This window comes from Hyla sarda, chromosome 7 (assembly GCF_029499605.1).
Source record: "Hyla sarda isolate aHylSar1 chromosome 7, aHylSar1.hap1, whole genome shotgun sequence".
Classification (NCBI taxonomy): Eukaryota; Metazoa; Chordata; class Amphibia; order Anura; family Hylidae; genus Hyla; species Hyla sarda.
The window spans coordinates 120,549,182-120,573,369 of NC_079195.1; the positions used below are offsets into that span (position 1 = coordinate 120,549,182).

A 24,188-nucleotide genomic window follows, 5' to 3' on the forward strand; every position below is an offset into this window, starting at 1 on the left:
TTCCTTTTCTTCTCTGTCCGGATCAGACCCCCATGTCGATCTCTTAACATCTGCAGGACAAACATGTTAGACTCTGCATTTTTCCAGTGCGCCCCCCCCCCCTCCTCTACACAGTCTTTCCATCTATAAGCCCCTAACTGTTATAAAGCCCTCCTTGGTGTCCTGCACAGTAAAAGGGCAGGTAGGTAGGTAGCCAGGTAAATAGTTAACTAGGTAAGTAGATCAGGAAGCCAAATATGTAGGTAGGTGACTAGCCAGGTAGATAGGTTGCTAGCTAGGTAGTTAGGCAGCCATGTATGAAGGTAGCTAGGTATGTAGGTAGGTAGTTAGGCAGCACGCTATGTAGGTAGTTGGATAGCCAGTTATGTAGGTAAGTAGTTAGGCATCCAGTTCGTCAAATAGGTAGGCAGCACCCCCTCCACCCAGTGGTGGATCCAGAGTCTGGTCTCAGAGAGGCATAATGAAAACCCCCTATGTCGTTAGCAGGTAGCCCTCCTATTAGTTTAGTAGTTTGTCCCCATATTAGTGAGCCAGGAACATAGTAGATAGTCTCTCACATTAGCTGTAGGCAGTAGAGTTCCCCATAGTAGGGGTAGGCAGTAGAGCTCCCCCACAGTCGGTGTAGGCAGCAGAGTTCCTCAACAGTGAGTGTAGGCAGCAGAGTTCCGCAACAGTTGGTGTAGGCATCAGGATACCCCCACAGTAGGTGTAGGCAGCAGAGTTAGAGTTCCCCCCAGTTGATGTAGGCAGCTGAGTTAGAGTTTCCTCCCAGTAGGTGTAGGCAGTAGAGCTAGAGTACACCCTCCCCCAGTAGGTCTTTGCAGCAGAGTTAGAGTCCCCCCCAGTAGGTGTAGGCAGCAGAGTTATAGTTCCCCCCAGTAGGTGTAGGCAGCAGAGCTAGAGTCCCCCTCCCCCAGTAGGTGTAGGCACCAGAGTTAGAGTCCCCCCAGTAGGTGTAGGCAGCAGAGTTAGATCCCCCCCCCCCCCCCCAGTAGATGTAGGCGGCAGAGTTAGAGTTCCTTCCCAGTAGGTGCAGGCAGCAGAGTTAGAGTCCCCCCAGTAGGTCTAGGCAGCAGAGTTAGAGCCCCCCCCCCAGTAGGTGTAGACAGCAGATTTAGAGTCATCCCCCCCCCCCCCAGTAGATGTAGGCAGCAGAGTTAGAGTCCCCCCCAGTAGGTGCAGGCAGCATAGTTAGATTCCCCCCCCCCCCCCAGTAGATGCAAGCAGCAGAGTTAGAGTCCCCCCTCCCCCATTAGGTGCAGGTAGCAAAGTTAGAGTCCCCCCCCCCCTCCAGTAGGTATGCAGCAGAGTTTTCCCACTCCCCCTTCTCAATCTTCTCCTTAGCAGAAGGGGCCCGCGTCTTCCTTCCTCCACAGTGCAGGTGCCGATGAGTGACGTCATCGGCGCCTGCGCTGCGTGGGGGTGGAGGTCATGTCTCCTCTATGTAGTTTGCAGATTCGACTCACACAGAGAGGACGCCTTCTCCTGTATGTGCGTGAACCAATTTTTCCAAGAGTGTTGGAGTTTTCACACAAAAATGCAGAATGTATTAATCCTTTCAGGACTGAGAATTTTTTTTTTAGGTTTAGTTTTTTCCTCCTCGGCTCCTAATAGACAGAACTCTTTTATTTTTCCACCTATAGACCCATATGAGGGCTTGTTTTTTGCGCCACCAATTGCACTTTGTAATGAAATCATTCATTGTATCTCAAAATGTACAGTGGAACAAATAAAAAATCATTTGTAGGCAAAAATTGAAAAAATAAAAACATTTTGCTAAATTGGGGACTTCCGTTTCTACCCAGTGCACCTTTCTGTAACAATGACACTTTATCTATATTCATGTAGTTCCATACGATTAAAATGATACCCAGTTTGTATAAGTTTTGTTTTATTTTAATACTTTTAAAAAATTGTAACTTTTTGTACAAAAATTTGGATGCTTAAAAATATCCTCTTCTGACCACTATAACTTTTTTTTTTATTTTTCTGCATATAGGGATGTATGAGGGCTAATTTCTTTGATCAGTCATTTTCATGACCTTTTTTTTTTTTTTTTTTTTTTATGGCATCGATCAAAAAAAATGACCAAAAAAAGGCATTTCTGGAACTTAGGAATTTTTTCACGCTTGCGCTTTTGACCATCTGGTTTAATTAACATTATATTTTAATAGTCCGGAAATTTATGCACATGGCGATACCACACGTTTTTTTTGTTTTGTTTTATTTGAAAAATGGGAAAAGGGGGGGGGGGGGTTAAACTTTTATAAGGGAAGGGGTTACATATTTATGACTTTTTTTTAACACTATATTTAGGGGACTATAACATGCAATCTTTAGATTGCATACACTGGAAAATGTTTCTCCATAGAGCAGCACTGATCAGTGTTATCGGTGCTCTATTGCTCCAGCCTGCCATGGCTGACTGGAGCTTTGGAGCTCGGATCTGGCGGCAAGGAGGAAGGTAAGAGACCTCCCGCTGTTCTCTCTCAGATTCTGCGGTTTACTGAGCGTGCGTCATACACTGGGAGTCCGCAGTGGACGTAAATGTATGTCCATTCGCGGGAAGGGGTTAACCAACATTTAACATATGGTTGGAGAAAAACAATCTCAGAATCACTGGGATAAGTTAAAGCGTCCCAAAGTAATCACAACAAAAAGTGGGACAGGTCAGATTTGAAAAACGGCCTTGATCTTTAAAGGGGGATAATATGTCTAGAGGCGGAGTACCCCTTTAAAGACCAAGGCAGTTTTTCAAATCTGACCTGTCCCACTTTTTGTTGTGATAACTTTGGGACGCTGGGACCCCAGCGATTTCTGCGCAGCACCTGGCAATCATTTAGAATGTTGGGTGCTGGTGGTGGGGTTGTGATGTCACTGCCATGCACTCGTGACATCACACCACGCCCCCTCAATGAAACTCTATGGGATGTGGCGTGGTAGCCACCACACCCCTCCCATAGACTTGCATTGAGGTAGCATGGCAGGATGTCACAAGGGTGTGGCCATGACAACAGGACTCCGCCGCTCGCTCCAAATGTTCGGAACAAAATGTTCTGAATGCTGGGGCAGTGGTGTACTCTTTTAAGGCCAAAATTGGCCCAGTCCTGAAGGGTTAAAGGAATACTGTAGTGGAATATAACTTATCCCCTATCCTAAGGATAGAGGATAAGTTATAGATTGTGGGGGGTCCGACCGCTGGCAGTCCGCAGAAAGGAGGCATTACCCCCATAGAGATATATGGAGGGGGCGTGTATGCCGTAGCTTTTTGCTGGGGACAGCACAGCGCTTCCTGCAGACTGCTGCAACCCCGTACAGGAGATTGTGTGTGTGTGTGCGCGCGCGCGCGCGGGGGGGGGGGGGGGTCCCAGTGGTCGGACTTCTAGCGATCTATAACTAAGGGATAAGTTATATTCCACTACAGTACTCCTTTGAAACACAGTAAAATGTGGTTTGTTGTGATTAGGGAGCCTTCAGGTATTTCCAGTCGCCCATGTCTACGGTAGCGTTAATCTTTTGATCGATTCCCTCTAACAATGTCAACTATATCCAGGGAAACTGACTAAACAAGTTAAATGAATGGTCATCTTAAATTCTTTATTATAGCCTTGTAGCTATTAAACTGGATTGTCAAGCTGAATCGTTGACAACCAACCCACTAATACTGAGTTGCTCATCATGTCTAGCCAGTTGAATTGAGTTACTTGTATTAAAGGGGTATTCCAGGAATTTTTTTTATTAGACTATGCTACAGGGGCTGTAAAGTTAGTGTAGTTAATAATATGTACAAAAAAGAAAGTTGCAACAGCACTCTAGGTCAAAAAATGGAGGCTCTTAGCGCACTTTTTGATCAAAATGTTTAGGTTTAGTCAATGGCTGATCCAACATGTCACACAGTCAGAGGCTATATGCACAGCAGAGGTGAGTTATCATGTTAGGGTCCCATCCGATATGAGGCCACCTCCGCTTGGTGGATGGGGGGACACATTTTGATCAAAAAGTGCGCTAAGAGCCTCCACTTTTTGACCTAGAGTGCTGTTGCAACTTTCTTTTTTGTACATTTTGTATTTGCCACAGCAGCCGGCACCTGTGTATTAGGTTGTTGAGCTAGCTATTTTTCCTTTTGTTTTTACTTTGTGAGTTGGGGGGTGTGGAACCCTCTTTAGCCGTGCACCCCACCCCTCTCAGACTGGAGGTGGTTTAGTCAATGGCTGATCCAACATGTCACACAGTCAGAGGCTATATGCACAGCAGAGGTGAGTTATCATGTTAGGGTCCCATCCGATATGAGGCCACCTCCGCGTGGTGGATGGGGGGACACATTTTGATCAAAAAGTGCGCTAAGATCCTCCATTTTATGACCTAGAGTGCTGTTGCAACTTTCTTTTTTATACATTTTGTATTTGCCACAGCAGCGGGCACCTGTGTATTAGGTTGTTGTGCTGGCTATTTTTCCTTTTGTTTTTACTTAGTTAATAATATAGTGTATGTACCTGTGTGTGACGGTTTTCTCACAATTCTTCTGTGATTTTACGCCAATATTTATTTTTAAGAGCATACAAAATGACAGTTTTTCCCAGATTGCAATGCGACCGAGACCTTACTCACTAGTCAGCTGATGACAGGGATCCTGTCTGCTTCAATGGGTGGAGCGATCGCTTGGTGAGAGAGAGATAAATCTGCAACTAATGCAACAGCTATAGGCACCCTGATTGAAAATCACAGGTCTTTTGAATGGATGCAGCTCATTTATGTTTCAATTGGTGGGGTGGCTAATGTGTGGGAGGGAGGAAAATGGAATTATGGGACTTGTAGACAAAAGAAGAAAACTCAAACAGCAAATACCAGTTCACAAAAAGCTAGCCACAATGTTATGGTAATCTCACAACATAGCCATTTAGCCCCAAGACAAGCGCAGATCCTTCCTAAGCATGTCCATTACTGTCCGCCACCTTATGGTGGATAACCCCATTAAGCCCATTAGGCTGAATTTGTGCGAAGGGGTATATTACACCCCTGCACCTACTAGTGGGGTGTACGTGATGTTTTGTGGATGTGAGGGTGGCCCAGAAGGCGAATTTCTCGCCACTCGGACGTACCTGGGGTTTCGCTCGCTCGTCTGATTAGAGCACCCATGGAATTTCGTTGCAGGATGAAAATTGGTGCGGTAGCTAGCATATAGCTGCGGCCGGAATGTAGTGAAGGACGCAGGCGTGAGTGCTCCGATCGGCAGCATATGATCTCTCTAGTTAGGAGAAGTGGTTGCTGCACCAGGGTGATCCACTGGCAGCTTACCTGGTTTTCATTGCTGGGTTTACCCTGCCCTGTTCCCTTGCCTCTCTTGGTGGTATCACGTGGCCACAGTCACGTCACATGTTTCTGGGTGCCGGCACTTACGTTTGCCTTGCGGCACATAGTGTATGGTCCGGCGGCTCTGTACGTTCAAAGGACGAGGGGGGGGGGGGGGGGGTGGGATGTTGGAAAATTTGTCCGGCATGTTACTGCCTGTCCCAGTCTGGGAGAGTACAGCAAAGTGGACATAGCACAAAACGGATGTCTTCTTTGGCATTGCTTGTCTGTAGTAACTAAGAGGGAGACTTCTTAAGGTGTTGTTCCTTATGGCAACTGCTTTGTTTAGCCAAAACCATTACAGATTTTGAATTGTGCTGGTTCCATTTTACCTGGCCACTTACCAGGTGGAATACTCTCAGTACTTGCTTGCATATGAGGATACAGTACATATTATTCCCAAACCTTTCATACTTTAGAGTGTCACCTCCGACATGCATATGTCGCTACTTTGTATGTCACATCAGTCTCATGTAGGGAGCTCTGACATACACTATATAACTACATAGTTGCACCTTTCATAAGCTTTACTCAGTTGTGTCAATCACACGCCATGTTATGACAGTGCCATGCATGCGCTTCATCTTAGCTGTATGTGCACGCTAGTATATCTCATGAAAAAAAAAACACGCATTCATAGTATTTTCACAGTACAGACGCTAGTTGCATTCATACTTTGAATGTGCTCATAGTTTTAATGTACATATGCTGGTAGCTTCATACTGTACTTACACCAGTAGTTATTCTGTACATGCGCCGGTACCAGTCATACTGTACATACACTTGCACCATTTATACTGTACATACATCAGTAGTTGTCATACTGAATATACGCTTTACCATTTATACTGTACATACATCAGTAGTTATACTGTATATACTCTTGTAATATTTATACTGTACATGCATCAGTTATACGGTTTTATGCACATGACATCCATGCTATCATACGCTCATGGCATTACACTGTTCATACGCTCATGGCATTTACACTATTCATACAGTGTGGTTGTTATATTATGCATACACTAATGGCAGTTATTCTGTTCATACGCTCATAGTAGTCATGTTGTTTCGTACGGTCATGGTATCTATACTGTTCTTGCACTCATGGTAGTTATATGATTCATACACTCACTGCTTTAATTCTGAACATAATTGTGGCATGTATACTATTTATATGCTCAGGGCGTGTATACTGTTGAAACGCTTATAGTATTTATACTGTTCACATGCTCATGCCTTTTTTACAGTTCATATGCTCATGACTTATATTGACCATACGTTCGTGGCACATACAACTTAACATGCTCATGGCTTTTATAGCATATACACGCTTATGACCTTTATTCTTGTCCTACACTCATGGCATTCATACGGTTCATACGCCCATCATATTCATATGCCCATGGCATTCATACTGTTGAGATGCTCACTACATTCATACTGTTCTTATGTTAATGGCATTCACTAGGGTTACACACAAATGGCATGCACACTGTCCATATGCTCATTCTATTTACACTGTTCTCACGTTAATGGGCTTTTATACTATTTCATACACTTAGGCATTTTTATGGGTCATACGCTCATGGCATTTATACTGCTCATACCCTCTTAGTGTCTATACTGTTCATACTTTCTTGGCTTATTACTGTTTTCATATGCTCTTAGCAGTTCATACTGTTCATACGCTCATGGTATTTATTCTGTTCATACGTTCATGGTATTACATGGCTTATAAGCTAATCGCCTTTATACTGTTTATACGCTAAGGCTATTATACTATTCACATGCTCCCAATTGTTCATATGTCCATAGTATTTATGCTGCACATTTATGCTACTCGTGGTGTTTGTGCGGCACATGCGCTCATGGCGTTGTGTGCATGAGCACATGACGTTTGTGTTGGGCATGTGCTTGTGTCATTCATTTTCATGTGCCCATGGCGTTTGTACTGCGCAGGTGCTCGAGGCATTCGTTTTTCAGATGCCAGGGGCGGACAAATCACATGTGCAGCATGTTCAGCTGCACAGGGGCCCGCCACTACACATGGGCCCTCAGGCACTGGCCAAGGGCCCCCTTGAGAGAGAGGTACAGTTGTCCCGATCCCCACTCAGACAAGCGCTATTTTATTTTATTTTTGGAGGAACCTGATTCATGGCTCCGCCCCCAGCACAGGAAGAGGACGGATGCCGAGAGCTGACAGGCCTCCCAGGAGCACAGCGGCTGTGAGGGTAAGTTATGTCCCCTGTCCTGCCTCTCTTCTCACTGGCAGTATACCTGGGGCTGGGGGGTAGCAGCCCAGTGGGGTAACTTTCCCTGCTCCGGTGTCCACAGGTCACCTGCAGGTCACATTACAACAACAATTTTTGGGAAACTGCGCCATTTATGCCGCGATTTTTCAAAAAAAATTCTTGTAATGTGACCTGTAGGTGACCTGTGGACCCCGGAAGAGGGAAAGTGACCCCACTGGGGCCACAACATGTGGACACACTGCTTGTATATTTATCATTAATCCATTAAGGCAGTGTTTCCCAACCAGGGAGCCTCCAGCTGTTGCAAAACTACAACTTCCGGACAGCTAAAGACTGTCCGGGCATGCTGGGAGTTGTAGTTTTGCAACAGCTGGAGGCACACTGGTTGGTAAACACTGAGATAGATAGATTAACTGGGCATAGATCAGTGTTTTCCTACCATGGTGCCTCCAGCTGTTGCAAAACTACAGTCCAGGCATGCTGGGAGTTGTAGTTTTGCAACAGCTGGAGACACCCTGGTTGGAAAACACTATCTATCTACCTATCCATCCCACAGGGTGCCTCCAGCTGTTGCAAAACTACAACTCCCAGCATACCTCAACAGCCAAAGGCCCAGGAGTTGTAGTTTTTTTTTTTTAATTTTGCAACATCTGGAGGCACCCTGGTTGGTAAAAAGATATCCATGTCCTATCTATCTATCTACTGTATCTATCTTATATCTATCTATCTATCTCTATCTATCATCTATTTATCCATCTAATATCTTTCTATCTATCTCATATCCATCTCATATCTATCTGTCTATCTATCTAATATCTATCTATTTCATATCTTTCTATCTCATATCTATCTATCTCATATCTATCTCCTATCTATCTATCTCATATCTATCTATCTATCTATCTTATATCTATCTATCTCATATCTATCTATCTTATATCTATCTATCTCATATCTATCTATCTTATATCTATCTATCTCATATCTATCTATCTATCCCATATCTATCTATCTCATATCTATCTATCTATCTATCTATCTATCTCATATCTATCTATCTATCTATCTCATATCTATCTATCTATCTCATATCTATCTATCTCATATCTATCTATCTATCTCATCGTTCTTTGCACAGGGGCCCTATGCTGTCTGTGTCCGCCCCTGTCAGACGCCCATAGCATTGGTGCTTTCAGACGCTCGTGGTGTTGGTGCGGTACAAAGGTTCATGACCTTTGTGCTATACGTGAGCTCGTGGCATGGTGCGCTGCATACGCTCATATATTTACTGCACATAGAGATTGCATCTATGCTATTCATGCTTTCATATCATTTATACTGTACATGCTCATAGCATTTATGGTTCACATTCTGCAGACACTTTCAGCATTTATACTGCTCGTATTGTTTTATATGGTATATTCGGTCATATCATTTACGGTACTTCACACATATATCAGCACATATGCCCATGACTTTATACAGTACATACGCTATAGCATTCATACTGTTATCATCCGGTACACAGCTGCATTGCATTTATTCCAGGCATGCATTCAATTTATACTATACTGTGAGTTTTGATAGCATGTGTTTATTTCACACTGTGTAGTCAGACACAGCATTTATATGGTACATAGGTTCTTAGCTTACATATCACTCATACGTCCATGACTATTTACTGTGCATAGACAGTTAACACACCAACGTCGATACTAGTATACTTTTGACAGTTTCATAACATCGATACATTAAATAGCATCCTTACACTATAGTCATCACCTCACGCATGTGTCAGACACTTTGAAATCATGTATGTTTACAGTTGTGTTATCGTGTCTGTTAGTTTCAGCAGAAGTTCCGGCTATTTATTACGATTACAGTGGAGTCTTTAATTTGCTAGCAATACCAATTGTATCATGCACGCTACCAAGTCAGTCTCATTGATTGATAGGATTGGGGCAGCACACTACGCAAACATTAGTTTACCTTGCAGGTTACAGTTCATATCATGTGCATACGCTACTATGCTGTTATACCAGCATTCGTTCCTGCAGCTGATAGGTCACTCAAGTTACTTTAGTAGTTGTACCACATTTAGTCACTAAGTCAGTATTACGGTCACATATTAGCACTTGTATCTTGGCATCTTATATTTAGCCTCAACCTTTTAATCCTTTTGTCCAAGGGTACGCATTATGTTATCGTTGCAGACACATTTTCAGCAAAATAACATCATGACACATAAGTGGTTACTTTCCCAACATATCTGCCACATTTGCAGGGGGCTGCACTGCGCAGGTGTTGTTACTAACACATCTTCAAAGCAACACCATCATGACCCATAGGCGGTTGTATACCCTTCATACTTGCCATGTCTGCAGGGGGATGCACTGTGTAGTTGTTTGTTACAGGCACGTTTTCAAAGCAACAACATCATGACACTTAGGTGGTTGTATACTCTTTATACCTGCCATGTCTGCAGGGGGATACACTGCATATTTGTTGTTACTGACACGTCTTCAGAGCAACAACATCATGACTCATAGGTGGATGTATACCCGTTATACCTGCCACATCTGCAGGGGGATACACTGTGTTGTTGCCACTGACACGTCTTCAGAGCAATAAAATCACAACACATAGGTGGTTGTATACCCGTTATACCTGCCACATCTGCAGGGGATGCACTGTGCAGTTTGTTGTTACTGATACGTCTTCAGAGCAACAACATCATGACACATAAGTGGTTGTATACACGTTATACCTGCCTCGTCTTCAGGGGCACACACTGCATAGTTATTGTTACTGACATGCTTCAGAGCAATTACTTCATGACACACAGGTGGTTGCAAAAAGAATGATGGTTACGCAAAGACCTGGCACATTTATAGGCACGATGGTACGCAAGACCTGTCTAGTCTACAGGCACTATGGTTCATGTAAAGAACTGTCATGTCTACAGGTATGATGGTTACAGTTTTGAGTGGGAAGCTTGGCAGTTTAAGGTATGGATTAGCGTTCAGGTAAGGTGCTTATTTGACTGTAGTTTGATTTGCAGCCGATATGGCGCCACAAGATTATTATCACCATGAACTGCCATGTAGTTCTTGTTGTATTTTCCTAACAGTTTATTTTTGCTGCTTAATAGCTGGGACCTGGATAGTTTCATATTATGCCTGACAGGTATCTATTATTTTCTCTCTTGCCATGATGTCATAGGCAAGTATGTTAAATAGGCATACATATGCTAGTATGTCAGCTGGATCATGTTTCAGTGCCAGCTCGTTTATTACAGAGTAGGCATGACTACCACAGCTCTCCGGTACTGGGCATCGATTACTAGGCCAGCTAGTTCGCAGATTCTTTATTTCTATCTCAACTTAGAGTCTAAATTGGGTTTTGTGTTAGGGTTGTGGTATTGGTTCACGATTATACGTTCTGTTATTTTCCTACCAGGTTCATTTTTTGCCCATTAAAGGCATGCCCTACGTTGCAGTTATGGGCACAAATCTGACCGCTTTTTTAAGTTTAATGTCTTCCATACAGGTAAGTATGTATCGTTGTAATCACGAGCACGAGTATGAAGCCACGAGCACAAGTATTAAGCCTATTAGGCAGTGTTTGTGCGAGTGGCATAAGTATTTCCACCCCCTGCACTTCTAGGTGGGCGTAAGGAGATGAAAGACATATAACACAAAAGCAAGTACAATGAACATGAAACAGTAAATGACAGACTGGTGAGGGTTTTTTGGGGGGGCGCTTTTGCCTCCAAAAATGCCAAGTGGTAGCATCTAGGGAGATAAGCAGTGATGCATGTACCTCCACAGTAACTCCACAAGTAATAAAAAAAAAAATTAAGTGTTTTTTGTTATAAAATAAAATTTGCTACATAAAACACTCCCCCACAGACCCTGTTAACTATTTTATAAAATAAAAATACTGGTTATTGTTGTAGCCCACTGAATCTTTTTAACATGACTTTTAGGCATGTTAAAAAAGCACACAGGACTACATAGGACCACGTTGGCGTAAGAATTGGGGGGGGGGGTGCACATTCCTGCTTACTATATATACAGTATACATTCATCTATATAGATATATTTTCTTGGACCACTTTATGGGGCTGCATAGTCTAAAATCCCATTGCAAATTGCAAATCCCAACTCCCATCTTGCTTGGAGAGCCTCAGGCCCTATGGGAGTTGTAGTTTTGTAACAGCTGGAGAGCCACAGATTGGGGTACAGTTTTACCCATCACTACTGCATAACTTCCAAGTGACTACAGCTCTGGTGGGACAGTCAAAGGAAAACACAATAATATCAGTGACCTGAGTGATGTCTTCTCTGTTGTCTTTCCTTTTCTTCTTCATCTGGTCCAGTTGCCATGTCTTCCTGCTACATCTTCTCTGCAGAGTTTGATGCCAGACATCATTGGTTCCTCACTATGTCAGTAGATCATCAGCCTCTGTATGAAGAGAGTAATCATTATAATGCTGCCACACACTGCTCCCCCTGAAAATAACCCTGACAGGCACTGTTTTGTCTTTTTTGCAGAGTCCCACCCCTTAGTCCCCCAGACCCCTAAGGGTTAGTCCAAACTGCAAACATTCCACTGGGGGAATGTCCCCTTGCAGGCACCACCAAATAGGACCACGCAGACATGCACCACCTCTTAGAATGCAGATGTCCATTCAACCGGCAGAATTCACTGCCGTGATTCCGCAGTATGAACAGACTAGCAGAATCCCATTGAAAGCAATGGGACAATGGGTCTCTGCTGCAAGTGAAATTCTACAGCGTAATTTCACAAGTGGAATCTCTGCAGTATGGACAAGCACTAATTCCCCCAGACATCTTAGTCCTGCTTCTTCAGACCCCTAAGTCCTCCTCCAGACCCCTCTGCCAAGTCAAACCCACAAGTCCTCCTTTAGACCCCTCTTCTCCAAATTCCTCTGCCTCCACAGACCCCTTCTCCTTCACTTTTCTGACCCCCACCCACCCCCTCTCTCTGAGCCCCTTTCATTCTCCACACTCCTCAGCCCCCAATACTCCACACTCCTCAGCCCCCGATCCTCAACACTCCTTGGACCCCCCTGTCATCCTCCACAATCCTCAGCCCCCCATCCTTCACACTTCTCAGCCTCCTGTCATACTCGGTGCCTTCGCCCTCTTTCTTCCACCACACTCCTCAGTCCCCCATCCTCCACACTCTTCAGCCACCCATCCTCCACACTCCTCAGCCAACATCCTCCACACTCCTCAGCCTCCCCTGTCATCCACCACACTCCTCAGCCCCCCATTTCCACACTCCTCAGCCCCCATCCTTCACACTCCTCAGCCTCCCCCATCATTAGCCACACTCCTCAGCCCCCCATCCCCCTCACTCCTCAGCCCCAATCCTCCACACTCCTCAGCCTCCCCCCTGTCATTCTCCACATATACGCTGTAGGGGTGTGAACACACCCTAAGGGTAAAAACACACGGGCTGTTGGTGGCCTGCAGCTGGAATTCGGCAGCCAAGCAGCGCACAAGTCTGCCAGCAAACTTGTGTCCTGCCGTCATTCAGCCACCATCATGAGTGTTTGCACCCTTAAAGCATACCTGTTAGATCCTACAAAAAAAAGAATTAGTATGTTACTCAGTACCTAATCTTGATCATGTACATCTAACTTGTTTGCCTCTTTCACCAATATTTATTATAAAAAAAATACCTCTTTTCATTAGCTTACAGTGTTAGAAATCCTCCCAGGGGAAGGAGGTGTCCCTCCCTTGTGGTGGTGGGAGGGGATTGTTCTTGTCCATGACTCTTGGACAAACCTGGCGCTGCTGCAGGACTGGTTAGTGTCTTAGTAGGTATGGGGATACCCTAGTGGTGGGATTTTCAGGGGTAGCTTTCTTTATTACATATTCAAAAATTTTAACAACCATATTACAAAAGGTCTTTAATTTTCATCAGTAACAACATATAAAACGTTTTTGTATCTGACAGTGCCCACTCAACAAAAAAACCTATTTATTGTATTTACTTTTAATAGTAGAATAAACACTGCATGGTAGGGTTTGTATTGTAGAAACATTATTTGTACACATTCACAGCTAAACCCAAGCCATACTGTTGATTGTAGTACCCCAACAACTTGACAGCAGCATGTTGCATAATCTCACTATAGCCAGTATTATTCGAATTGTAATATCTCTGCTGACTTTCTTCCTTCATAAATACTTGAAGTTATTCACTAAGCAGCAGACGGCCTTGGCATTGGCATGGTGTTAGCACAGATATTGTTATTTGCTGTACTCTGTTATTTTCCAGTCCAGCTGGCTGATTATCTTCCTCTCCCACTTACACTGCAGCAGTGGTTCCTGGTTCATGTTTTTTACATGAGTCTTCGAACCTCTTGAAAAACAATGAGATTTGCAATATTAGAGATTGAGCTATGTTAATGCTGCATTTTCAGGCGTGGGCACGCACCTATAAATCAACAATTACAAGCCTTTTACCAAATCTCCCAACAGCAAAAAAGGACTGGGTGAGTAAGACTAAAGAATAAGACAGGGATCTGAGTCCTCGGAGCATTAACAGCTCCCTTCTCCTATTTTCAAGTATTGATTTTCTTCAGCCCATTAACCAAACTGAAATGCATCATGTTTTCCCCAATGTCAAAACCTGTACACTAGGGAGCCTCTGCTTCTGCATTCCCCATCCAAAGATTCTCAGAGAGATAGTGTCTGCTATCTGCTGAAATATGTATGTTAATTCTGCAATTACCCTGATGTTCTCTTGTTACTTTTTGTACGCTGGTATAATCAGACAAGAAAAAGTTTTCAGTCATGGAATAAATGGGATCTGCTCTGTGAAGAATTAATTTTACGCATCTATCTCTATTGCATCGGGAACAGAGATACCTATAGGGATTAGGAGCAATTGTTTCTTATGTTTCTTTTAAACAATCAAATAGATCTTTTGGACCTGCCTGCACAGAAAAACAGGTTACTGTGTATTCTCTAATGGCTATATAGCTATCAATTGTGTGAAACAAAAACACAGAGACTTGAAAAAGGAAAATATCATTTTATAAAATCAAGTAAAAGTAAACAAAGACAAAATTAATTTACATTGAGTGAATAGACATGGATGCCCCTATATACTTAAGGATGCCTCAGTATATCATTCACAGGACACAATTGCATCCCAATCAGGGCCAGCCAAGGAATTGTGCTGCCTGGGTCCAAGAATGAAATGATGCCCCCCTATACAATAAAATTACATCATCCAAAATGCCTATTATTTTATATTATGAAGTGGACTGATGACACACAATGGCCCCTAGAACAATTTATTTATTTGTGGTCATGGCTACAGAGAAAAACTTAACTTGCTGTACCTAAGCTAAAATATGCATATATGACTTAGGTGTACCTTGGCTGCCGTAGCCCCAAACCATGACAATTCCACCACCATTCTTGACTGACAGGCTGACACCACCCCCCCTTCAACCTCAACAGCAATGCTGACAGCACTCATATGTCTATTTCCCAAAGACAACTTTTAGATATGACACTGAGCACTTATTTCTTTAACCATGGCCTGTTATGAGTGGAACCTGTCCTTTGAAACTGCTGTACGGCCTTGCCCTCCATGTTGAAGCTCAGTTTCAGGGTCTTGGCGATATTCTTATAGCTTAGGCCAACAACTTCTTTTTTTAAGATCCTCAGAGAGTTCTTTGCCATGAGGTGCCATGTTAAACTTCCAGTGACCAGTATTAGAGAATGTGAGAGCGATAACACCAAATTTAAGGCACCGTCTCCCCATTCACACTTATGTGTCCCATGACACAGGGGAGGGAAAATGGCTAATTTGGACATTTCCACTTGGGGTGTACTCAGTTTTGTTGCCAAGGATTATACATTAATGGTTGTGTGTTGAGTTATTGTAAGGGGGCACAACATTAAACACTGTTATACAGGCTGTGTACTCACTACTTTACATTGTAGCAGAGTGCCATTTCTTTAGTGTTGCAGGTTTATATGGAAAGAAAAAAACAGACAGTGGTGGCGTTAGCCTTGTGCCGTTACCAAGGGCAACACAATAACAGTTTCCACTTTTTTTGCACATAAACAGGAGTAGGTGCGTGGCAGCCAGGACTCGGTTCCGTATTTGCATGGAGTTTGCAGAGAAGACTTGGTTCCATTGAAAGGCTCGAACGGAGAGGTAAAAACGGGTTTTCTTAAGGGCGCACACCCCTACGGGAGGTTAAAACCGTGACCATCAATAGTAAAATAATAAAACGGCTTTAATGACATAGATGACGCATTTCGAGAGTGCAGCTCTCTTTATCAAGTCATGTAACAATATACAGGTATCCATGCTTTATATATGCTTGATACAATTTGAAGAAAAAACAGGGAGTTGCATGATGTTGTGATGCAATATCCTGTTCACATTGATTGAGAAGCAGGTGATCAGATAGAGTTCTGGGTTCATTTCATAAAATTATTTATATGAGAATTATCGCTGGAAATATTGATTGTGCAGCATATTAAAACCTGGAGCATAGATATAATTTATATTTGACATAAAACACTTTTGTGTTTTTTTTTTTATTTTTTTTTTAAAGAAGTAGCTATAGGTATGAGCTAAATGGAGAACAAGAAGTGCTGGGGGTGCAGTAAGTAAAGTGCTTGACTTATGCTACTACATACCTGAAGGTTGGGAGTTTGAGTCTGACCAGGGCCTTTCTAAGTGTTTGTTTTTTATTTTTCTTGTCATTTTTACTATGCTGGAATAAAGGGACCCTTTAAAAAAAAAAAAACTCAGATATGGTTTCAATTTGCGTATTCCATTATTTGATTACCGTATATACTCGAGTATAGGCCGAGTTTTTCAGCACGATTTTTCGTGCTGAAAACACCCCCCTCGGCTTATACTCGAGTGAACTCCCCCACCCGCAGTGGTCTTCAACCTGCGGACCTCCAGAGGTTTCAAAACTACAACTCCCAGCAAGCCCGGGCAGCCATCGGCTGTCCGGGCTTGCTGGGAGTTGTAGTTTTGAAACCTCCGGAGGTCCGCAGGTTGAAGACCACTGCGGCCTTCAACATCATCCAGCCCCCTCCCACCCCCTTTAGTTCTGAGTACTCACCTCCGCTCGGCGCTGGTCCGGTCCTGCAGGACTGTCCGGTGAGGAGGTGGTCCGGTGGGATACTGGTTCCGGGCTGCTATCTTCACCGGGGAGGCCTCTTCTAAGCGCTTCGGGCCCGGCCTCAGAATAGTCACGTTGCCGTGACAACGACGCAGGGGTGCGTTCATTGCCAACGTAATTCTGCGTCATTGTCAAGGCAACGGCTCTATTCCGGGCCGGAAGAGCGGAGAAGAGGCGCCCCCGGTGAAGATAGCAGCCCGGACCACCTCCCCACCGGACCACCTCCCCACCGGACCACCTCCTCTCCGGACAGCCCTGCAGGACCGGACCAGCGCCGAGCGGAGGTGAGTACTCAGAACTAAAGGGGGTGAGAGGGGGGCTGGATGATGTTGAAGGCCGCAGTGGTCTTCAACCTGCGGACCTCCGGAGGTTTCAAAACTACAACTCCCAGCAAGCCCGAACAGCCGATGGCTGCCCGGGCTTGCTGGGAGTTGTAGTTTTGAAACCTCTGGAGGTCCGCAGGTTGAAGACCACTGAGGGCGAATGATGAGAAGAGGATGATGAAGGGGGGGGTGTGGGGATGATGAAGGGGGGGGGGTGTGGGATGATAAGGGGATGATGAAGGGGGGATGTGTGGGATGATAAGGGGATGATGAAGGGGGGATGTGCGGGATGATAAGGGGATGATGAAGGAGGGATGTGTGGGATGATGACAAGGGGATGATGAAGGGGGGATGTGTGGGATGATAAGGGGATGATGAAGGGGGGATGTGTGGGATGATAAGGGGATGATGAAGGGGGGATGTGTGGGATGATGACAAGGGGATGATGATGAGGATGTTAATGACGGGTCTGGATGATGACAGGGGGGGGATGAGGTATTTCCCACCCTAGGCTTATACTCGAGTCAATAACTTTTCCTGGGATTTTGGGTTGAAATTAGGGGGTCTCGGCTTATACTCGGGTCGGCTTATACTCGAGTATATACGGTAATATTGGATTAAATTAGACTTGTGTTGGTTGATACGTTTATGGAATAATTGATACAATGTGAACCATTAATGTTTTGGTCACTAGGTGTGCTATTGTAAAGCACATTTGTCCATCTAGCTAAGGGTAATCTGGAAATTGGAATCAAGAGAAGGGTTGTGGTAAGGTGGAATAAATTGATTTGGTTTTCTTTTACTTTTTTTTAATTTTATTTCAGATTCCAGGGGGATTGTGTATCCCTTACTGGGGATTAATAGGAATAACAGGTCTCAGTGGGATGCAAATGTTGGTCGGTTATGTGTGTATGAGAGATATAGATAAGGGAAAGGGGAGGGGCCTAAATAGGGCAGAATTGTTGGAAAGGGGGAGGGGGAAGGGGGATAGGGGAGGGGACTTGGAGGGAACATGATTGGAACAGGCGGACCTCTTGAGGAGGTTCATTCAGGGGATATTGGACATGTTATGGTATATTATCATAGATTGGTAGATTAAGGATTTTGGATACATACTGTTGAATCATCTAATAACTTTAAGCATTTCGTTGAGACCTCTGGGTTGTAGCAAGCATAATTTACATATTCAATACATCTCTTTGTTATTTAGAGTTTGTATCCTGTTTGGTAGGTCTTCTGGAATTTGCTCTATAGGGTAGATGTGAATGAGCATGGGTGAATTAGGCTGTTCAGCTTGACAATGTCTGGAGAGGCAATGCAGTTGGTACCCCTTGCGGATTTTAGCTCAATGTTGATTTATTCTCAAATGGAGTGGTTGGGTGGTTCGACCCATGTATTGTTTGGGGCATACACATTCTATAACATAGACTACAAACATAGTTACAGTTGAGATGTGACTTTATGGTGAACGTCTCTCCTGCTTGATTGCTTTTAAATGTGTTGGTTTTTTTTTTTTTGTCAATACACGCACAGCATAAACATCTGGATTTGCCACATTTGTACACTCCATTTTTCAGTGGATGAGACTTTAGTACACTCGAATTGTTCTTCTTTTTATTCTTAGTGTGTCTTTTTAATTGACTTGGGGACAGAATATTTTTCAGAGTGGGTGCCCTTCGGAAGATAACGCCTGGATTATTTTTCAAATGGGGGTATAGTATCGGGTCTTCTTGAAGGATGTGCTATTGTTTTCTGAGAATTTGTTTTATGCTGCTGTGGACTGTATTATAGGTAGTAATGAAGTTTGGGGTGGATGTGTATTGTGTTATTTCTCCTTTGGTTTCCGAGTCTATAGATGTGTATGGTAGGCTATCCACTTGGATGAGGTCTTTGGTCTTCTTATATGCCTCCTTTAATAGGCATGCTGGGTACCCTTTGTCAATAAACCTTTTCTGTAGAGTTTTTGTCTGCTGTTTAAAAATGTGATCCCAGGTGAAGTTTTTCTGGACCCGATTATACTGACCAAAAGATACATTGGTCCGCCACTTCTTTAAGTGGCCACTAGAAAAAGACAAGTAGCTAATCGAATCAACAATTTTAAAATAGGTAGATGTAATAATTTCATCTTGCTCATGAGTAATTTCAAGATCCAGGAATTCGATCCGATCTTTAGACCAGTTGGCTGTAAGGGATAGTCCCCAATTGTTGTCATTGATGTTCTTGACAAATTCCTCAATCAGTGCTGTTGGTCCATCCCATAGAATAAAGAGGTCGTCTATATACCTCACATGTGCGGAAAAAAAATCTTGGGACTGGATAAATTTGTCCTTGAATTCTCCCATTACTATATTCGCATACGATGGGGCCACTCGCCCCATTGCGGTTCCTGATATTTGATGGTATGTCTGCCCATTGTACTGAAGGAAGTTATTTTCCAAGATGAGTGACAGGCAGACTAGTAAAATTATTTTTGTGTACTCGCAATATTAGGGACTTTTTCTAGGGTGTTTTGAATACAGTCTAGGCCTATTGCATGTTTTAGATTAGTATATAAGGCTGCAACGTCCAATGTTAGCAGGATGAAATTAGATTCCCATGGGATGGGTCTCAGTATTCTAATTAATTCATCTGAATTCTTCAGGTAGCTTTCCAGGTCCTGTACATAATCCTGTAGGAGCAAGTCTAATCCCCGCGTGCAGTGGGGTTCTTATGCAGTTTTGGAAGGTAATAGTAATATGGAGTGGATGGGTTAGTTGTGGTTAGGAATTTCTTTTCCTTCTTGGTTAATATGTTGTCTTGTAAAGCTTGATCCAAAAGATTTTGTAATTTGGTGTGTAATTTTTCAAAAGGGTCCCCCTTTATTGTTCTATAATAGTTGGTATCCCCCAGGATGTTGGTTGCTTCATTGTTATAATCCTGGAAATCTTGCAAGACTATCCCGCCGCCTTTGTCGGCTGGATGGATAACCAATTCCGAATTATTCCTCAGTGTTTTCAATGCCCTTCTTTCTTTTTGGGTAAGTCATCTTTGTTGTCATCACAATTTGGACTTCCCTTCAATTGGTCCAGATCTTTTGCCACCGGGTCATGGAAGGTCTTGATGAAGTGACCCTGGCTGGCTGGAGGATAAAATTTGGAGGGGCATTTTATGTTGGGATGTTTTCCTATTATAGATGGTATATCTTCTCTTGGTTCTACTCCTTGGTTCTACTCCAACCCTTTTCTTGGTTCTAATTTCCAGATTACCCTTAGCTAGATGGACAAATGTGCTTTACAATAGCACACCTAGTGACCAAAACATAGATGGTTCACATTGTATCAATTATTCCATCAGCCAACACGAATCTAATTTATTCCAATTTTAATCAAATAATGGAATAAGCAAATTTAAACCATATCTGAGTTTTAGAAAAAAGGGTCCCTTTATTCCACCATAGTAAAAACGACAATAAAAATGAAAACCAAACACTTAGTAAGGCCCTGGTCAGACTCAAACTCCCAACCTTCAGGTATGTAGTGGCATAAAGTCAAGCACTTTACTTACTGCACCACCAGCACTTCAATTCAGTGCTGGAACATATACTTATAGCTATTTCTGGTAGTAGTTTTTAAAAATAAAGTGTTTTATGTCATATATAAATTATAGCTATGCCCCAGGTTTTAATGTGTTGCACAATAATTATTTCCAGCGATAATTCTAATATATATATAATTTTAAGAAATGTACCCAGAACTCTATCTGATCCCCTGCTTCTCAATCAATGTGAACAGGATATTGTCTCACTACATCAGGTAACTCCCTGTTGTTGTTTTTTTCAAACTGTAGCAAGCATATATAAAGCATGGATACCTGTATACTGCTACATGACTCGAAACGTGTCGTCTATATGTCATTAAAGCGTACCCGTCAGATCCAACAAATTTTTTTTTAAATATATCACTCAGTACCTAATCCTAACCATGTACATCAAATTTTTATGTGTCTAGCACATTTTATTTTATTACACTTTTAATTTAGCTCACTAGTCTGAATTCCTCTCAAAGGGAGGGGGCGTGGCCTCACTGTGCAGGTCTCCGCCCCCTCCCTCAGTATGCTGTCTGCTCACATCTCCCTTAGCATTAGCAAAACTACAACTCCCAGCTTGTCCTCACTGACAGTAGCGGGACACAAGCTTACAGTGGGAGTATTTTTCCTCCAGCTGTGAGCCCTGCGCTAACAGCTGTCAATCAAGGAAGTGGGTCCATGACGCATGGACACAGCAGGATTAATATGTGTCCAATATGTGTCCTGGCTTTTCCAGTATGAAATACTGAAAATTTTCTAATGAAAGCAATTACAAAACCTTATGTTATTTACAACATATCAAAAGTTTTTGTATCTGACAGTACCCATTTAAAGCCGTTTTATTATTTTACTATTGATGTCCGCGGTTTTAACCTACCATAGCGGTGTGCCCTTAGGAAAGCCCGCTTTTATCTCTCAGTTAATTTCTTTAATGTTGTCACTTGAAAATATATAAAATGCATACAAAAATGTTAGGGGTGTACTCAATATGTGATATACTATATATATATCATAACTTTGCATGACCAATAATAACAGTATACAAGGAGGAATATTATTACCATCATACTGTTACTGACCAAATCCTGTATACTGAGACTAATATTACTGGTATATACCAGCTGTACACAGGATCTGTATACCACATAATATATTATATACAGGACCATATAGAGGTAGATACCAGCTGTACACGTAATCTGTATCCCACATAAGTGATTATTTCCAGACCATATAGTGGTATATACCAGCTGTACACCAGATTTATACACTATATAAGTGATTACAGTTATATATAGTGACTCAAATGTGATGTCTTTACTGATGGCATTTGTCCTCTTTCCTTTCCTCTTTCTGTCCATCCAACACAGACCACCATGATGACTGCTTCCAGCCAAAACTCATCTCTTCAGCATTTGCAGGATAATCATCTTAGACTTCGCATATTGCCAGTACCATCCCCACCTCTACCATCCCCATCTCCCTACCTTTAGGCCTCTAAACTATAATAATGCCCCTCTTGGTGTCCTGCACAGTAAAAGTGGGTAGGTTAGTAGGTCCCTCATTAAGTAGGTATATTCCCCTACAGTAGGCAGGTAGTACTTCCATTAGGGTAATTATGTCCCAGAGTATATAGTAGTTGTCTTATTAGGTTGTTCCTCCATAGGCAGGTATGTCATCGGGTAGGTAGCCCCCCTCAACAGGTAAATACATCCTCAGGTAAGTAGGTAAGTAGGTTGGTAGATCAATTCCTCCAACTGTAGATAAATATGTTGGTAGGTATGCTGCTAGCTAGGTAGATAGCCAGATAGATAGGTAGGTAGCCAGGTAGGTAGATAGCCAATAAGGTAATTAGTTAGGTAGGTAGCCAGGTACTAGGTAACAAGGTAGGTATCCCAGTGGTAGGTAGACAGGTAGCCAGGTAGGTAATAAGTTAGCTAGGTAGCCAAGATGGTAGGTAGTCCAGTGGGTAGGTAGATAGGTAGCCAGGTGAGTAGGTAGGTAGCCAGGTAGGTAGGTAGCTAGTCAGGTAGCCCAGTGGGTAAGTGGCTAGGTAGCCAAATAAAAAGTTGGTCTGCCTGGATGCAATATGTGCTTTCTGATACCTAGTGTCTACATATGACAGTTACCTTTGGGAATATATATATATATATATATATATATATATATATATATTGTGATGAGGTGGCAAGGAAAGGGTGTATTTCCTTGGCTAACCCTGGAGAATCTCACCTGCTTCTTAATGAGGCAGCAGGGAAGGGAGGTATGTATATAAGATGGAGAGTCAGTCTAATCTGTGCTCTTCCTAGTAGACAGCAAGTGGGCTGTACGGGAGAGACAGAGCCTGTTGAGGAGTACACAGCCCGAGCTATGAGTGGCTCAAAGAGTGATATGAATTGTGAGTAGAAGGTTGCAGGGGACACATGTTTAACCGGCTGAGGGAAGCTCAGCGATGGTTAGTCAGGACAAGCTGATCTGTTTAGTCAGTGACCAGACGGTCTGGGATTTTGTTTGTTCCTGCTTTTTGTTTATTTTTTTCCCTGCAACCTGTCTAATAAAACTGGCAAGGTGCCAGATTTGCATTCTAAACGTTTGTTTGCTGGTTTATTGAGAAGAAACGCATCCTGTGGCGTAGTCCAGGACGATCCCTGAGTGAATCCCCGAGGACGGTTCCTTACAATATATATGTATATATATATATATATATATATATATTCTGCCATTCTTCTTAGTAGATGCCCTCAAACTCTGCCAGTGTTGATGGGTGTCACGATTCGGCTGGCAGGAGGTGGATCCTCTGTGCCAGAGAGGGATTGGCGTGGACCGTGCTAGTGGACCGGTTCTAAGTTACTACTGGTTTTCACCAGAGCCCGCCGCAAAGCGGGATGGTCTTGCAGCGGCGGTAGTAACCAGGTCGTATCCACTAGCAACGGCTCAACCTCTCTGACTGCTGAAGATAGGCGCGGTACAAGGGAGTAGACAAGAGCAAGGTCGGACGTAGCAGAAGGTCGGGGCAGGCAGCAAGGATCGTAGTCAGGGGCAACGGCAGGAGGTCTGGAACACAGGCTAGGAACACACAAGGGAACGCTTTCACTGGCACGATGGCAACAAGATCCGGCGAGGGAGTGCAGGGGAAGTGAGGTATACATAGGGAGTGCACAGGTGAACACACTAATTAGACCAACTGCGCCAATCAGCGGCGCAGTGGCCCTTTAAATCGCAGAGACCCGGCGCGCGCGCGCCCCAGGGAGCGGGGCCGCGCGCGCCGGGACAGGACCGACGGAGAGCGAGTCAGGTACGGGAGCCGGGGTGCGCATCGCGAGCGGGCGCCACCCGCATCGCGAATCGCATCCCGGCTGGGGGCGGTATCGCAGCGCACCCGGTCAGTAGATCTGACCGGGGCGCTGCAGTAGCGAGGATGTTGCGAGCGCTCCGGGGAGGAGCGGGGACCCGGAGCGCTCGGCGTAACAGTACCCCCCCCCTTGGGTCTCC

At 43.7% G+C, this 24,188-nt stretch overlaps 1 long non-coding RNA gene across 1 annotated transcript; it reads left to right on the forward strand.

Moving 5' to 3' along the window:
• The first annotated feature begins 13,860 nt into the window (after positions 1–13,860).
• On the forward strand, positions 13,861–22,802 carry LOC130282386 (uncharacterized). The gene is made up of 3 exons (XR_008846371.1): positions 13,861–14,139; positions 15,732–15,821; positions 22,067–22,802. It is a non-coding gene; the product is annotated as an uncharacterized LOC130282386 (long non-coding RNA).
• Positions 22,803–24,188: the final 1,386 nt, after the last annotated feature.